This window comes from Panthera onca, chromosome A1 (assembly GCF_046562875.1).
Source record: "Panthera onca isolate mPanOnc1 chromosome A1, mPanOnc1 haplotype 2, whole genome shotgun sequence".
Classification (NCBI taxonomy): domain Eukaryota; kingdom Metazoa; phylum Chordata; class Mammalia; order Carnivora; family Felidae; genus Panthera; species Panthera onca.
Window position 1 is genome coordinate 213,907,257 of NC_138339.1, and position 14,564 is coordinate 213,921,820.

Consider the following 14,564-nt stretch of genomic DNA (forward strand, 5'->3'; position numbering starts at 1 on the left):
ATGAGAGTGTATGAGACATTGTTGATGATAATTTTCTTGTTCTTTACATTCTGGAATCTCTATGGGGCAATAAATTGCTACATGTGTAGCATTCCTTAGTTGGACAACTCAAGACTTCCTTGAGTCCTCCAGACTAGGTCATTCTCTTAGCAGCTCCACGTATTACTTTTTTAGAGCACTTAGCATCTTTACAGTTCAATAATTAACCTTGTAGTTATTTAACATCTGCTTTCCCTGCTCGGTTATAAGCTGCATGACTGCAGAGAGCACATGTATTTTTTTTTTTACACTGTATCCTAATAGCTTGCACAGAGTGACTGCTCATAAGTATTTTTGTTAAATGAGTGAATCTGTTGAAATGTTAGGTGTAGTGGGAAGTGTGGGCCAAAAGGTGTGACAGCATGGGCCAGCCTACCGATCTAGCTGCTTTGCTTGTATGAAGATACAAGGATTTGGGGAGGTGAGTTGGCCTACATTGACTCCTGAGACCTCTTACAACTCGTGCAACTGTCCAAGGCTTTCTCTCACAGTCAGCATGGTGTTCTATCTGACCTTGTGTAGGTTGGGGATTATAGGATATATTCTGGAAGGTTTTATTCAACCATTTGTCAAAATAAAATTTACCAGGCTATTTCTTTTTTACTTTTAAGAGGCATGATAAAATGGTATCAACCCCTTAGCTACTTTTAAAGCTATAAACACTAAAAACATCTGAACTCAGTTTTTGGCTCTAGGAGAGAAACTTAAAAACTTAAATTGCTACATATTTATTTAGTATAGTTTAATATTTAAAAAAGAAAAAAAATCCTAGGTTACTTGAAGGCCTCGTGGCTTGCTCCAAAGTTAGTAGTTTCCAGTTTAACTTGCACTAATGGGTAGGTCAGCTGAGGACTGCTTGGGGGAGAGGGAATTACATTAATGATTACAGAAAACACTGACTCAGACTTCATGTTTTGAAAATCCTTATGGGGTACCTTGGTGGCTCAGTCAGTTGAGCATCCAACTCTTGATTTTGGCTCAGGTCATGATGCCATGGTCGTGAGATTGAGCCCCATGTTGGGCTCTGTGTTGATAGCACGGAGCCTGCTAGGGATTTGCTCTCTCCCTCTGTCTTTGCTCCTCCCCAGCTCATGCTCTCTCTCTCTTTCAAAATAAATAAACATTTAAAAAAAAGAAAATCCTTATGATGGAATAATGTTCATAGAACACTATATAAAAAACATGGCATAGTCAGGATTTCATGTCCAAAACAACCTAGAGGAGCTACAACTTTCAGATGAACCCATGGTGCAGACTCTCAGGGATATGTTTCTCTTCTCTCTTTGCACTAAGCAGCCCTCTCACCTGCCACCCAGCCTCTGAATCTCAGTGTATCTGATTCAAACTTTCTCTTTTACTTCCCGGAAGTAGTTAGACCTAGGTACTGTGGTCATTCTAGCACGCAACAGCTGTGGTCTGAAATATCCAAGCCTTTCCTCTCCACTTCATCAAAATCCTGTCCATCATTCCAAAAACATCTCATGCTCTTCATTCCTCTGAAAATTTGGGAAACATAGTGATACTTCATTGTACTTACCCTTTCAATGTTGCTAAAGTGATTAATCTGTTTCATGTATTACTGGCACAACTGGGTGTAAGATAAAGGAGAGAAAGAACTATGTACTGTCCATTATATTATGTTGCAGAGGTATGCAGTTAGTAGATGCACAATTGTTGAATAAGTGATCCAGAACTTTTAAATAAATGATCCAGAACCTTGGAATATTTAATTAAATCAAGTTACATATTTGTGTGGTGCCCAAGCAAATGTCTAATATTTCTTAGGTGTTCAATAAATATTAGCACTCCACTTGTAATCTGAGATACTGAATTTAGTTTTAAAATATACCAACAGGGGTGCCTGGGTGGCTCAGCTGGTTATGCATCTGACTCTTGATTTCAGCTAAGATCATGATCTCACAGTTCATGGGATCAAGTCCCACACATTGGGCTCTGTGCTGACAGCATGGAGCCTGCTTGGGATTCTCTCTCTCTCTCCCTCTCTCTCTGCTCCTCCCCTACTTGCTCTCTTTCTCTCTCTCAAAATAAATAAACATTAAAAAATAATAAAAGAAAATAATAAAATAAAATAAACCAACAAACCAAACAAACTACTTCCCAGGTATGTTTTGAGTTCAGCCTTATCTTTTATAACTTATATATTTAGTGCTATACTACCATATTAAGAGAATAGCTATTTAAAATCCATAATTATTAAGAAAGAAATGTTAAAATGTGTTTGATGTACTGAATTTATTTAATCCAATTTCCATCCCATCTTTTGCTGTGCTTCCTTATCCTGGACAACAGAACATACCAAAATAAAAATGGCAAAACTGAATTTAGTAGGTTCACTATGGATTTACTCTAATCTGTATCACTTAGACCATTAATGCCAATCCCTCTTTCATAGCTTTATACACCATTTCATCGCTCAAATGTGCTAACTCCACACCATCACCCTCAGCTCTTATCCTTCCTCCATCTAAACAAGAACTCCTTCCATTTCCCTCCTCTCTTTAAAATTTAATTTTCCTGGGGCACCTGGATGGCTCAGTCCGTTAAGTGTCTGACTCTTGATTTGGCTCAGGTCATGATCTCACAGTTTGTGAGATGGAGCCCCATGTGGAGCTCTGCACTGACAGCATGGAGCCTGCTTGGGATTCTCTCTCTCCCTCTCTCTCTCTGCTTCTCTCTCTCTTAAAATAAAAAAGTAAACTTTAAAAAATAAAATTTTATTTTCCTTATCTGACTCTTTTCATTTAGCAAAGTACTCTCTACCTCCATCTACATCATTGCAAATGGCATTCACTCATGTGGAATTAAAGAAACAAAACAAGCAAAGGGATGAGAAGAGAGAGAGGCAAACAAAGAAAAATACTCTTAATTATAGAGAACAAACTGATGGTTACCAAAAGGAAGTGGGTGGGAAAATGGGAGAAATCGGTGATGGGGATTAAAGAGTGCACTTGTGATGAGTACATACACGGCTGTTGTATGGAATTGTTGATTCACTATATTGTACACCTGAAACTAACATTACACTGTATGTTAATGAACTAGAATTTCAATAAAAAAGAAAGAAGTTTCCTTTTCCTTTAGTTATTTTCTCTTTTTTTTCCCCCATTCTTTCTCGGATGTGATTTTTCCTCAAGGCTACCCCCTTCCTCTCTTCCTCTCTTCCCATCTCGTATGTGCAGTGTTGCCCTTTTCAAGAGCTCTACAAGTATGGTCAGATTTCCCAGACCCTAGAAAATCCTCTTCCTAACCCTTTTGGCTACTTTATAAATTATTGTTGTTTTATGTTTGGCTTCTCATTTAGTATCTTGTTTCTCAAAAATGCAATCAACATGTTATCTACATTTATCTGATTTTTGTTTTGTTTTGTTTTGATGCGTGGAATCTCTCCAGTCCTCACACCGAAGGCCACAAATTCCAGTCCTATGGGAGTGAGCTTGTGCTTAGATTCTAGGTTAAATCTAGTCATAAGGAAGCAACTCTCACTCTTTAGATTCCCAGTTTCAAATCTCCATGTCAAGTGCTCCAACCTGGAACTAGATTCTGCCTATATCACTACTACTAGAACTTACTAAAGCCAACCACCTATCAGCTTCAATTTCTGCCTGTTGCTGACCTCTGTTACACTCTTTTTTTCTCCTTTCATGTTTGGACAAATACACATCAAAACATTAACTTCATTATTGATAAAGCTGATTGGGAAATGTGTCTGTAGCTGTTTGGGCGAATAGCTTTATTACATGGGATTGTGTCCTATCATAGCAGCCTAGAATGTACCCTGTCTGCACTTGGTTTGCAGGCTAGCTTACAGGGAAAAGGGGCTAAGCCTTCTTCCAAATTAATTAAAAATATGTTACTCATCTACTGGGATGAGAGATAAGCTAAAAATGTTCCTCCCATAATTTTCCATTCCTGGAGAGTAGATTGGACATTCTCTTCCCTTTATGGAAATATGAGTCACGGGCAATAAATGTTCCACACCATCCATCTTCTGCCTCCCTGCTGGGGCTTCTCCCAACTCCTGCTATGCCCCAGAAAGCTTGTCTAATCTTAGCCACCATGCCAGCCCTTCTGTTGCCAAATACACTCACTCCTAAACCCTACATACCATGATTTCTGCCTCAGAAATCAACCATAGGATCTTAATTACTCACTCTGGTGACACCTTTTCAGTCCTTATCTTCTCTGACTTCTCAGCTCTAAAGTTTGTGGAAAAAGAGGCAAAGATCATGGATTCAGGCATTATGCTTTTATACACTAAGTTTCTTATGTAATTGCCATTGTTTCTAATCAGAAGACAATTCTCTTCATAACCAAGTCCATCTATTGTAGGCTTTTCTAAAAATCAACATTCATGTGAAAATGACTTTCAATTGTTGTAATAGAGAGATAGGAACTTTGGAGTAAAAACAGTCAAAGGTTAGGTTCAAATCCCAATTCTGACCTTATTAGTTATTTGACTTTATCTACTTTCTCATTGCTTTGGTAATCTTATTTATAAACTGAGAAATTTATGAAATAATTAGTACTAATTTTATTAACAGTAGTTAATATATATTAAATACTTAATTTTAATCTCCAAAGACTTTATATACATTATCTAATTTAATTCTACAACAAGTCCATGAAGTAAATCCTATTATTATTCCCACCCTACACATTTAAAATTGAGACTTAATGAATGTAAGATATTTGCCCAAAGTTGCACCACCTGTAAGTGATAGTTTGGAACTAATCTACTAAAACATGTATTAGAACTCAGGCTTATATAACTTCAAAGTTAAAGCTCTTAACAATTGAGTTTTTCTTTTTTCCCTATACTTAACTGTATACAAAGACTTCCTACAGTGCCTTGTACAGAATATGAAGTCATTCATTCGATAGTTATTATCATTATCATCCTCCTCATCATTATGGTTATCTCCATTACTATTATGCAGAAGATTACATTCTAACTTGACCAGCAGTCTTTGTATAGTCTTTTATCATGTTTCTACCAAAAGGGGTCAACTCTTTCTCTGAAAACCTTACAGTGTTATTCATGCACAAATGAAACCATGGGCATGTTCCATTATAAGTTAAGTATAGGCAGACACATGAAAAGATGCTCAACGTCACTCATCATCAGGGAAATACAAATCAAAACCACATTGAGATACCACCTCACACCAGTCAGAGTGGGTAAAATTAACAACTCAGGAAACAACAGATGCTGGCGAGGATGTGAAGAAATGGGAACCCTCTTGCTCTGTTGGTGGGAATGCAAACCAGTGCAGCCACTCTGGAAAACAGTGTGGAGGTTCCTCAAAAAGTTAAAAATAGAACTACCCTACCACCCAGCAATATCACTACCAGGAATTTATCCAAAGGATACAGGAGCGCTGATTAATAGGGGCACATGCACCCTAATGTTTATAGCAGAGCTTTCAACAATAGCCAAATTATGGAAAGAGCCCAAATGTCCATCAACTGATGAATGGATAAAGAAGATGTGGTTTATATATACAATGGACTACTACTTGGCAATGAGAAAGAACGAAATCTTGTCATTTGCAGCAACATGGATGGAACTAGAGAGTGTTATGCTAAGTGAAATAAGTCAGAGAAAGACAGATATCATATGTTTTCACTCACATATGGAACTTGAGAAACTTGACAGAAGACCATGGGGGAAGGGAAGGGGAAAAAAACAGTTTCAAACAGAGAAGGAAACAAACCCATAAGAGACTCTTGAATGCAGAGAGTAAACTGAGGGTTGATGGAAGGGGGTGGAGGGGGAGAAGGGACAATGGGTGATGGCCATTGAGGGGGGTACATGTTGGGATGAGCAGTGGGTGTTGTATGTAAGCGACGAATCACGGGAATCTACCCCTGAAACCAAGAGCACACTGTATACACTGTACGTTAGCTAGCTTGACACTAAATGATATTAAAAATAAATACATAAATACATAAATACATCAAATACATATGAAATTAAAAAATAATAAAATTAAATTAATTAAAATAAAAAAGTGCAGGGAGATTTTCCTATGAGACAAAATACAAAGGAAATAAATAAAAACAGTGATAAATTTAACTACATAAAATTAAACAACTTTTGCGTGGAAAAGATAAGTACTGTAAACAAAGTAAAAAGACAAATGACAAACTGAAATAAATATCTGCCACTTGCATGACAAACAAAACTTTATTCTGGCATCAAGACAGACACACAGACTAATGAAGTAGAATACGGAGCCCAGAAACAAACCTTCACATATATGGACAATGATTTTTGACAAGTGTGTGAAGACCATTCAATGGGGAGAGGAGGGTCTTTTCAACAAATAGGGCTGGAAAGTGGATTTTCCCATGCAAAAGAATGAAGTTGGACTATTACCTTACATCAAATATAAAAATTAACTCAAAATGGATCAAGGACCTAAATCTAAGAACCAAAACAATAAAACCCTTAGGAAAACACATAGAAGAAAAGCTTCATGACGCTGGATTTGGCAAGGATTTCATGGACATGATACCAAAAGCACAAGCAAAATGAAAAAATAGATAAATTGGATTTCATCAAAATTGAATATTTCTGCACATCAAAGGACAGAGTGAAAAGTTAACCCATGAATTGGGAGAAAATATTTTTGAATTATATCACTGATATGGGATTAATAATCTAGAATATATAAAGAACTCCTACAATTTACCACCACCAACAAAAATAACTCAATTAAAAAAATGGACAGGGGCGCCATTGTGGCTCAGTCAGTTGAGTGTCCAATTTTGGCTCAGGTCATGATCTCACAGTTTATGAGTTTGAGCCCCACATTGGGCTCACTGCTCTCAGCGCAAAGCCTGCTTCAGATCCTCTGTCCCCCTCTCTCTCTGCCCCTCCCCTGCTCACGCTCTCTCAAGAATAAACACTAAAAAAAATTCATTAAAAAAATGGACAAAAGACTTGAACAGACATTTCTCCAAAGAAGATATACAAATGGCCAATAAGCACATGAAAAGATGCTCTATATCACTAATTAGGGAAATGAAGATAAAAACCAAGCGAAATACCACTTTATATTCATAAGGGTGGCTATTATAAAATAAGATAAGCGGTTGAAAAGATGTTGAGAAATTGAAAACCTTGTGCATTCCTGGTGGGAATATAAAATGGTGCAGCTTCTGTGGAAAAGGCAGGGTGGTTTTTCAAATAAATATAGAATTACCATATCATCTAGCAGTTCCACTGCTAGGTAAATACTCAAAAAGAATTAAAAGCAGGGACTCAAACACGAACGTTCAGAGCAGCATTACTCATAACAGCAAAAAAGTAGGAAAACCTCAAATGTCTATGGAGGGGTAAATGGATAAACAAAATGTGGTACATACATACAATGGAATATTATTCAGCTTAAAAAGGAAGGAAATCCTGACGCATGCTACAATATGACACTATGCTAAGTGAAATAAGCCTGACACAAAAGGACAAATGTTACACAATTTCACTTACATGAGGTACCTAGGGAAGTCAAATTCATGGAGATGTAAAATAGGAAGGTAGTTTCCAGAAACAGGAGGGAGGAAGAATGGAAAGCTACTGTTTAATCAGTACAGAGTTTCAGTTGAAGATGAATAAGTCCTGGATATGGATGGGAGTGAAGTTGCTGGTTAACAGCACAATAATGTGAATGTACTTAAAGCTACTGAACTGTACACATAAAAATAGCTAAAATGGTAAATTTTATGTTATATATATTTTACCACAGTAAACAACAACAACAAAGGATTATTATTGCTTATACAAGAGGTCTCAAAGAATTGAGAAGAGCCATCAACTCTAATTTTTTAAAGGGGTAAACATTTTAAAAAGAATTCACAGAAAAAGAAATGTTTATGGCCTTTGAACATATGAAAGATGCTCAAATTCAATTATTAGAGAAATGTGAATTAAAATGAATTTATATAAAAGTTCACTCTCCTATCATGTGGGCAAAAATCCAAATGCTTGACAATGTACTCTGATGGCAAGACTTTGGAGAAGCAAGCAGTCTCATACATTGCTGTTGATAGGGATACAAAATGGTTCAACACAATGGAGAAAAATTTTATAACATCAAGCAAAATTTTGTGTGCACATTATACACTTTATGTATATTTTTATATATAAAGTATATATAAATATATGTATTTATTAAATATATATAAAGTATATACAAAATTCAACTTAGCAATTCCACTTCTAGAAATCTATTCCAAAGACATACTGGCTAAAATAGAAAACGACATTTTCACAGGAGGCATTCATTACAGTACTATTTATTATAGCAAAAGATTAGAAAAAAACTCAAATGTTCATTAAGAGTTGAATAAGCTATAGGGGTCAGGGGAGGGTAAAAAAAAATTGAATTGAGGGGCACCTGAGTGGCTCAGTTGGTTAAGAGTCCGACTGTGGCTTACGTCATGATCTCACTGTCCATGAGTTCAAGCCCTGCGTCGGGCTTTATGCTGACAGCTGCTTCGGATTCTGTGTCTCCCTCTCTCTCCCACTCCCCCACTCGCGCTCTGTCTCTCTCTGTCAATCTCTCTCAAAAATAAATAAACACTAAGAAAAAAGAATAAGCTATGGACATCCATTAGAATGGAAAGCTATGTAGCTATAAAAAATAAATTAGATTCTACAGAAAAAATTAACTTGTAATTATATTATTAAAAATAACATCATGATATTTTGAAAATAAATATTCATAATAATGTGATTCAGCAACTAAGATTTTCAGCATTAGAGGGAAAAAAACATACACCTATGAAATTGAAGGTAAAATTGAGTAAAAACTACATGTAATCTTTGAATTTAAAATACAGTATAAATTCAATTTTTTTTTTTTTGTCCAAAATACTGATATCTCCTACCTCCACCTACTGAAAAACCCTAGGAACAATGACAGCCTAAGTTGCCCTTGTAAACTTAGTTTGCATTATTAGAAAACTAGCCTCATATAGGATGAAATATGTTTCTACAAGCAGCTGATGAGACTATATCTTAATTATCAAATCCTGGTCTGTACCTCTCACAGGACAATATCCAGGCAGAATATAACCAGAGATGATACTAGGATGTTGAAGGGACTTGAACTTATATAAGTTGTTACAAAAGAACTGGGAATATTTAGCCCAGAGAAACAGTCTTTGGGCTGGATATGGGCTAAATATTCCTAGCTTTTTGAGACAAAACTCACTATCACTTTTTAAAAAATGGAGTTAGAACATATCATTCATAATGTTTTATAATCTACATTTTGTCTTAACTCAGTCAATGAATTCAGACTCTTGGTAATATGCATATTAATAAGCTCTTTTTTCCATTATTTAATTAGGTATATTTGGCCTTTCACTTTTTTATTCCCTCCTCTCCAGTGCCCATCATTTTAAATAGTGCTACATTTTAATTCAGATTCAAAGAATGCTTACGATTTCAAGGACTTAGGAGAATATCGAATTTATTTGCCTAAATCATGATGTATTAGCAATTACAATAGTTAATATCACAGAATACACATTTTCTCTTTGGTACATGGGATATTAAACCACGTTACTATGGTTGCTTATCAGCTACTTGGTGCTTTTCCATTTCTCTACGTAGATTATTTTTCAAATAACCTTGGTTAAAGCAGCCATAATTGTACTAAACTGTATCTGAAAATTAAAGCATCTGGGAAACATCCTAATGAAAGCTCAAAACTCCCTTTGTATGAGAAAATTAGCACTCTCTAAGGCCTAATAAGCATGGCTAAGGATACCTCTGATGCCAAAACTCTGAAAAGTACTCAAAACCCCTGTGCCATCAGCTAATGGAATATTGTAATTTAAGGGGAAAAAGTAAAGAATATTTGAAAGTGATTAACAGAGAGGCTATTTTCAGTGGTGTAAAGAGTAATAGAATAGACACAGAAAGCTGGTTTCCTGAAAATGATTTTGCTACAAATGTAATTAGGAAAGATATAAAGTGTGTCATTGGGAAAATTACATTAAAATTATAGTTAAACTTCATAATTATGCATAACCCATAGAGAAACAATAAAAACAAAGTGAAATTTCCCCAAATTACCCTAAGTATGCATTAAATTTATGATTAATGTACAATATTAAGAGAAATATTCTGGTTTTCATTTTTAATACAGATTTTCTTTCTATTCCCATACAGTCTCATTTGTTGAGTTGTATTTTCATAAAGCTTATTACCAGCTTTCTTTTTTAAAGGATAGAACATTTTATCTAATTTTTCAATATATAAAACTCTTATAAAGCATGGTTCAATCAAAGTATTTATAATTGAAGAAGACAAAAAGCATATTTCTTGTGGCTTGTTAAGCATGTTTACTTTCATTAGGGCTACACTAAAAACATAATTTCATTTTCTAGAAAGGCATTTTTTAAAACAGTTTGTCTTTTTTTTTTATTTAAATTCAAGTTAGTTAACATACAATGTAGTCTTGGCTTCAGGAGTAGAACCCAGTGATTCAAAAAAGTTTGTGTTCATAAATATTCACATTTTGATTTAAAATTACAAAAGTAGATTTTGGAATAGTCATGGAACAACTAATTCTCATGTTCTTTTATAGATGATAAATGAAATTATCTGTTATTTGGTATTATCCAAACAATTCCATGCCAGACTGTTCATAATAAAGCCCAATATTTAGAAGTCTAAAATTATTTTATTTATTTATTTTTTTTAGAGAGCCAGAGAGCACCAGCAGGGGAGAGAGGCAGAGCTCCGGAGAGAGAGAGAGGATCTTTTTTTTTTTAATTTTTTTTTCAACGTTTTTTTATTTATTTTTGGGACAGAGAGAGACAGAGCATGAACGGGGGAGGGGCAGAGAGAGAAGGAGACACAGAATCGGAAAGAGGCTCCAGGCTCCGAGCTGTCAGCCCAGAGCCTGACGCGGGTCTCGAACTCACGGACCGCGAGATCGTGACCTGGCTGAAGTCGGACGCTTAACCGACTGCGCCACCCAGGTGCCCCGAGAGAGAGAGGATCTTAAGCAGGCTCCACACTCAGTGCAGAGCCCCACACAGGTCTCAGTCCCGTGACCCTGCGATCATGACTGGAGCCAAAATCAAGAGTCAAATGCTCAACTGACAGAGCCAACCAGGCATTCCTTAACCTGTTTTAAACAAGGATTTGTACATAAGTTCTCTAAGTTGTAAGCAAATATTTGTGTTGATTCAGAAATCATAATATAGGTTTCTTAGTATTTCTAAGCTGTGGCATTACAGAGAAATTGAGGCTGAAGACTGAGTTAGAGTTAATTCCTGAATGTAGGTGAGAACTTCAAGGCAAAGAGAATAATATGTGAAAATACATGCTTACAGAAGAGTTAAAATTTTGCTCTGACTGGAGTATAGGGTTGTTAGGTTGAACAGGAAAAAATGAGGGTGAACAAGCGGGTTGGGACAGATTTGTAAGTGTTTACTATTTAGTGATGAAATGGATTTTGTGTCCACGTAAAGTTTTTCTTTTTTCTTTCTTTTTAGGAGAAGCATTGCATGCTCAGTTTTTACTCATAGAAAAGAATTCAAGTAATAGCATTAACAATAGTACTAGAGCTAAGAGAGACGGAAGATAGGAATGTTGGGAGATATCAATAAGAATATTGGTTGATTATCTTATTCACTAACTCATTCAACATACATCAGAGTACTATTTATACACTCCAAGTATCTGCTAGGTTGTGGAGATGCAAACAGGAATAAAAAACTTTCAGGGTCTGATGAGTGGAAACAATCACAAGAACTTATAATGCTTTGCAGTTCACCTCAGACATCATGTCTTCTTTTAAGCCTCCCTGCCTCCATTTGGAATTAAGCGCTCCTCATTTTGTGTTTCCACAAAGTTGGGTTAATTGTTTCTATTGCAGGGTGCTGTACATTGTATTTGAATCTGTTATATATATGTCTCTCTTGCCAACTAAATTGATCTCTTGGATGAAAAGAATCATGCCATGTTTATTTTTGGCAGTTACCTAACACAGAGAAGGTATAACTTGAAAATTGTTTCTTTGCAATTAGTTCAGTGTTTTGAGCTATAACCTGCACTAGTTAGCTTCTTTTTTAGACGATGTTACAAAAATGAAAGTCTGTATTCAAGTTTTGATCCTATTGCTGGGCCTCACTTGCATTTGCAGTAGTTTTAAATTATTCATATATCAGCTAGAAGTTTTGAGGACCAGAAACATTAACTTTGAAAGCATTCTGAAGCTCAGAGCAAAAAGGATTATATTTACTTTAGCTTAGGATAAAATAATTTTCACAACAGCAATAATTGTTTCTGAGAATTAATTTTATATTTTGAATGTTGCTATGGTAAAAATATCACAAAGATATAATATATTATTAGCAGTAAATACTCTCAAAGTTACAAATTTTAAAAAACCATGCTGGCAGATGCTGTGACTTTCATATTTACAATGTTCTGTCTTATAGATCCATATGTCTTGGTAGTTTTCTGAGTTAATTACTCTTAGTCTGCAACAGACTATTATTCCAGTGTTCTTGAGCTATAGGTAGCATAATGAATTATTAAAAAGGAGAATTACTAATTTAAAAAAAATGGAAAAGATGGGAAAGAATGGCTTGAGAGAACCAGAATGACTATATAAAGAAGTAGGGTCTGTGGATGTGCACACATGATTTATTCCTGTCTCTGTCTTGTCATCTGGTTGGAATGAGAGTAACATAGATGTTTTCCATAAATATTACCCTTTTGGTCTGCTTGCATGAGTCTTCTAATACAGCTGTATAAAGTCATGTGACTTTAACACAGTTGGAAAAATATCCTACACTTTGAAATTGGGATCTCAGAATCAAGATTTATTTAATAAATTATCGTATGCAGCAACATAGTAGTTCCTAAGAACACTAACATCAAAAAAGATAAATGCAACATAGTGATTTATTTACTATATTTGAAGGCTAATAGTGTAATTTTATATTCACACTAAATATATGGAATAAAGTTTGTGCCTTTTGGCTTTTTAAATTTAAAGCAAATAAATGATATCAAAATTATGCTAAATGGGACAGTGATTAAATTTCAAAGGTGTAAGTTTCTTCCTTTTTTTTCCTTTTCTTTTTTTTTTCTTTTTTTTCTCTGCTGCTGCTGCTGCTACTGCTGGGAGAGGGATTGATCTGGAATGAGCAGCAGGAGTAGAATAATTGTCATCTCTTGAAAATAGATTTCAGTGTGTGATTATTTTTGCAAGGGGACTTACTTTGGGATTCCCAGAAGCAGACTCTGAGCAAGTGATTTATTACTGAAGCCCTCCCAGGTGAAATTGGTAAGGGAAGCCAAACTAGTAAGGAGAAAGCCAAGCAAGGCGGCAATATCAGGCAAAGTCTTTTTTGAGGGAAGCAAACCTCCCACAGGAAGTCTTAGGTGAGAGCTATTGGAGGCAAAAACATGCCTTAGTTGGGAGAAGGATGCTCATAAAGGATAAAAGAAAGATCTGAGAGGATCTGGGCAGAGTCCGGACCATGTCCACTGCACAGTGTTTCTGAGAAAGCTGATCTCTGTGAAGCATCTCAAAGTAGAAAAAAGAGATTCTCTTGCGTAAGCCAGTTATAAATGAAGAGATTGTTTTCAATGTTCAGGATCTAACTTTAAGCCATGGATTAAACTTTGGAGTTACAACAAAAATGAGAACTGGAGCCTGAAGATGACACAGCTATGGCTCTGCAGAGACCGAAAACAAGTGAGCTCTGAATGAGGCCATGGCATTTTTAATGGAAAGGAATGTAAGAAAAATGAGAGAGTTACACTAGTTATTAAAAAACTGTGCAGGGGTAAATTACATTGACAGATTGAGACTGAAAGGCTTAGAAGATGAACAACCCAAATTACTGGAAGATTAGAAAAAGATTGGACCTTTCTGCAAGGTGAGTGCTTAATACAAATCTGTATGAACCACAAATTAAAATAATATCAACGTTATCTAACAGCCCAGCAAAGTTAATGTTACATCTAAGGGATGGAAGTGTCTCCAAAGAGGTCTCACTCTAAAGAATGACAGACACTTAAGGATGGCTCTATACAGTCTCTGTGGAACAGGCAGATGAAGAGAAAACTGTGATATTTTCAGCCAATTGGATGTGCTGACATCTGGTTGGATCACTGTGCATGAGTTAGTTAACATTAGTCACTGAAGACAAAACAACTCATGCAGATTGCAGGCTTGCGCTAGCTAGCTAGCTAGCTAGCTAGCTATTTATTTATTTATTTATTTATTTATTTATGCCAGGTTCACAAAGAAAGCAGCACTGTGGACTCAAGGAGACATACATAGTCTTGAGAACACCTTGATGAAGCTTCTTCAATACAAGCAAAGTGATTACATTTGTCTATATACTATGTCAAATAATGTCAGGGGGAGTAATAAGTAATAGTAGATGAGGGGGATCATATGTCTTGAGTTAAACATTTTGGACAGAAACTATATCTTAGATTGTTAGTGTATTATCACTGT

General features: G+C 35.7%; 1 protein-coding gene across 1 annotated transcript in view; it reads right to left on the minus strand.

Moving 5' to 3' along the window:
• Positions 1-2,067: 2,067 nt before the first annotated feature.
• CCDC122 (coiled-coil domain containing 122) overlaps positions 2,068-14,564 on the minus strand; it is a 54,425-nt gene continuing 41,928 nt past the window's right edge. Inside the window, exon 7 of the transcript XR_013550175.2 lies at positions 2,068-4,256. The gene's annotated coding sequence lies outside the window, so the exon portion shown is untranslated. The remainder of the gene's footprint in view (positions 4,257-14,564) is intronic.